We start from the raw sequence: 4,796 nt of genomic DNA, 5'->3' as shown, positions 1-4,796 counted from the left end.
AGGATAGATATATAGTTGCATTCTCTTAATGAATAGAATGATTTGTTCTAATGCTGTTTGTAAATAGGATCACAAGTCCACTTTTTGTACAGCAATTAACCACTAAGAAGAATATATGCAGTATATTATTTGTTGAAACTGTACTTCCGATTGGATTTGAAACTGTCTCATTGCTATCTGTTTATCAATAAAACTTTGAAAAAAATAATAAAAAAATAAAAAAAGAAAAATGATAAGAGGTTACAATTTCTAGAAAGGATGTGTAGAAAAGAAGCTCAGAGGCCCTCTTTGTGAAATATGAATTAGTGTAGCCTTTGTGGAGAACAATAAAAAAGTGTAAGTAAACTAAAAATAGAACTATCATATAACTCAATGATCTCTCTGTTAAGGGACATGAAATTAGTGCATTGTAGAGGATTTACACCCCCACATTTATTTATGTATTTATATATTTATTTATTATTTTATTTTTGTTTATGTATTTTTTACAGTATCTCAGTATGAAGCTTGAACTCAGCAATCTTCCTGTTTTCAGCCTCCACAGAGCTGGCATGTGCCACCAAACCATAATTTGGTTGCCAGTTCAGTTCGCTCTGGGTGTGGGGGTTCCCTGGTTCCTGGGTACTAATTCCGTTGAGATATCTCATCAGCCCCACCACCTTTATTTAAATAGCAATCATAATATGGAAATAACCTAATGTCCATCAGTGGATGAATTTTAAAAATGAGTGTGGAAGACACACTAAATGAAGTACTCCATACGAACATAGCAAAAAGTACTGCATGATCTATGAATCAAAATGAAGTGAAAAATAAAGAGAACAGAATAAGTGCTGAGAAGGAGAGGTATTGGGGAGAAGTCAGTCAGAGAGCACAAGGATACAGTAACCTGGGATGAATCTGTAGGGCTGTCAAGTCATAGGACAAGACTGTCCTTACTAATACTGTATGAACAGTATCAGGAGGTAGACAATTTATTACACTTCACCATAATCATCTTGTCAGTATAGACATCAAGTATGTACACAATGTACAACGTATAAACTCATTACAAGGTATGACTTAAATATATAATAAATTAATTAAAGAAACACTGAAAACACATATATCAACAAAACTTTATTCTCTCAATATTTCAACAGATTAATTCATATTTTAGAGAATTTAATCAGTTTCTGAACTAATTAACTCATTCTTTTGAACTTGAGCAAGGTGAAGAAAGAAAAAAATTGATTTTCTAGCATGGATTTTCTGAGTTTTTCCTGTATTCCCAAGTTCTTGTCTTAAAATCTATTTTTCCTCTGTCTGTGAGCATTAGTGAGAATTAGGAAAAGTGTTCTGTATGGCTTTCTAGAGTAGTAGCTGCTAGTGTTGTGTTTTTTGAAACTGATTTTATGCAAGAAAAAACATTCAAAATGATTATCACTTTTCAGTGTTTCTAAAGGTTGAATTTCTTTAAGTCATAAAGAACTAGGTTTATATTATAAATTTACTTTTTTAGTTGACTAATAATGTTTAAAAGTGACAAAACTTGTCTTCACACTATTTTCTGCATATATTTCTAATTATATATATAATTAGAATATATAATATATTTATGTATTATGAGAGAGAAAAATAGAGAGAGGGATGGAGGGAGTGAGGGAGGGACTCAGCTTACTACAAAAATCATAAAGGAATCCAAATAGGACAGAAATCTGGAACTATGTGACTTTAGGGATCATTATTAAGTAGAATAATGAGACGTAACCTCTCTCATTCACTTTAAAATAGATTATTGTATCAGCAATGTAACAGTGTTGAACATAGCATTCACAATAACAGAAATATATCATGCCAAAATTTGTAAGTCAATAATTTTAAAGATTTGCATTTAAATTTCATTCAAAAATACTGATTTTGATCAATAAGATGTTATTTGAATCTGTTAATGCAACAAATAATTTGATTAGAATGGAATGTGATATTTCGATATCTTTCCAATTATTTTGCCTTATTCTCTATAGAAAATTATTCCCGAGCTCAACATTTTGTAGATGAGTTTTATATGGACCTACTTCTTTGAGTAGAGAATTGACAAGGTTATAGAAAAAAAATTGAAGAATATGAGTTATATTTCCTTTCTCCAAGTTCTAGGAAAATTTATTTTTTTAATGTGTGTACGATGTGGCTTTTCTGTTTCAATTACCTAAAAGTTAGTGTCAGCACTTTAATTTGGCAACACTGTTAAAATTAATAAATCATAGCTCTCATGCTGTTAGCCTTTTACTCTTTAGAATAGAAGGACTTACTGTCCTGCTCGCTTTCAGTCACCTTCCTGAAAGCTTTCACTGAGCGTTTGCACCCTAAAAGCCCAGGCCAAGGCGGGCTCATTTGTAAATCTCTCTAGCATGTAATTTGTTTTACATAGTTTGATTAGTGTTTTGGCCAGCCATGATTAATTCACTTGTAAACACATGATGATAGTGAAAAATGGCATATTATTTTACTTTCTCTGCATTAATGTGCCCTTCTACATCTGGTGAAAAAGTTAGTTCTAAATTAGAGGCAACACGGCCTTCAGGCTCTCCCTGACAGTATGCAAAGGAGAACTGCTTTGTAGGCAGTTTTGATTTTCCTATTTCTTTTCTTCTCTTTTAAGAAGAGTAGTAGTGTATGTCTAAGCATCTTTGCTAAAAATTATATGTCTGTTTTCTATATGTACTTATGTGTAATGACATAATTTCATATGGCTTTATTATATTAAAGCACATAGAGTATTTTAGTGAATTCCAGCCAATAATGTTGATGTAGGGGACCAAAATTATTTAGTCCACGTAGTCCACATTATATGTGGAAGATATATTGAAGATTGCCCACAATCACACTGTTTCTGAGTGTTCATATCCTTGTATAATTCTTATCACTTCAGTATGAGTGTCTCATATAACCAAAGTGATATGCTGTCATTTCTGTAATTAGTTTAACAGAGAATTTGACTTTGTAGACTTTATTTCCTTCTTGGCATGGAAGTTTTGATGAGGACAACTGCAGTACGGGGAGATGGTCATGGCAAGACATGAAAGAAAATCTTTAGCTGTCAGTCAGATGTGAACTGAAGCCATGTGTCCAACTGCTCTGTGGTTTAATTCTCTCACAAGAACTCAATTTCAGCCTCGACCATTAAGTAGATGAAAAAAGAATTATTCACTATTTAAGCTTTAAGATGACCAAAGTAACCTTCTTGGTCTCACAAACTTAAATAGTACATGTATTCTATTATATGACAAATGTAAAATATTAAATAAAAGAAATACATCAGTTAGATAGTATAACATAGAGAAGTAATTTTTTTTTTCTCAAAAGGGAGAGGAACAGAGACAGAAGGGAAGTGGAGGGAAGAAGTAGCGAAAGAATGAATTATGTGTTATGTATATGCACCGGTTTCCCTGAGAGAAATATATTCATTAGGTCGTGCAAACTACTAAGACATAAACATTGAAAATAAAGAATGCTGCCCTAACTTACAACCTGAGGTTCATTCTTTTTAAAGTTAAATGTAGTTAAAAAATTCAAATCAAAATGATGTGCAGTGTATCTTTTATAAAACATAAGAAATGGCATGACAATGAAAATGATCTATAGAGTTCATGTAGTATTTCAAAACTGCAAATACCACCCTGGAGAATTTAGAAAGATGTAGACTTTTGGGTAGTAAGTTTCTAGGGGATCTGGGAGCAAGTCCTAGATTTTTCATTGATTTGTTATCAAAATATTAGGTTAATATCAATATTGCCTGGTTATAGTAGAAACATTGTCCTCCTGCTTAATAAACCTGCTTCCTGGTCCAAATTCTTATTTTACATCCATAGTTTGCAATTTGTATTAAGCAGTACAGCATTAATGCCCTTGAAATTGGAGTGTACCATCATTTAAGTAACGCTACTGACAATATTCCACAGTGATACTGAACAAAGTGTATTATTCTGTTTGACATTAAATAAAAATGCAACTTCATTTGCATTTAAGAAAACAAGGCAGCTATTCCTTTTATTTATTTATGTCCATAATTTTATTGAGAAAAAAATCGCAATGAGACAGTTTCAAATCAAATTGGTAAGATAGTTCCAATAAATAACACATTGCATACTCTCTTCCTAGTGGTTATTTGCTGTACATGATGTGGACATGATACCCTGTTTACAAACACTCTTAGAACAAATCCCTCTATTCATTAAGAGAATGTAGCTATACATCTAACAATTTTGAATACACAGATACAAAATGGACATTCGTCTGTATCCCTTTTTTGTTTAGTTTCATCATTTGAATATTATGGATGTGTTAACTCAGCAAAATATTTTAAAAGAGCCCAGTAGCAACTGCACTGAAGATGGCAATTTGTAATAGTAGGTTCATGCTTGGAGTGCCTGTCATTTTGCTCTTTGGAATACGGGCTGTTTGTCATGACATGCCAGTTGCTGCCGTGCTGTCTCTCGGATAGATGACTATTCAAAAAGTAGGGGATGGTAAATGAAGGTAGGAGACATGAAAAGGAATTTTACAGGACTGTCTTGCTACAAGGTTGTATATGGCTAGATTTCTGGACTTATGTGTAAACATAAGAATTATATAATTCCTTATGCCTATTTTTAAAATATATTTTAATTTTTAAATGCTTTTTCATCATATTCTGTAGGGACTTAAAGTTCAACATGTCAATACTTGATGAAAAATACCTGTTCCATGTTATGCCTAAAATGTTTGATATTCAGACAGATAGTGAGGTTAAGCTTAACAGCCTAGGTTGTATGGTA

Source organism: Octodon degus, unplaced genomic scaffold (genome assembly GCF_000260255.1).
Source record: "Octodon degus isolate 3935 unplaced genomic scaffold, OctDeg1.0 scaffold00025, whole genome shotgun sequence".
Lineage (NCBI taxonomy): Eukaryota > Metazoa > Chordata > Mammalia > Rodentia > Octodontidae > Octodon > Octodon degus.
Note: the sequence above shows the minus strand (reverse complement) of the source record.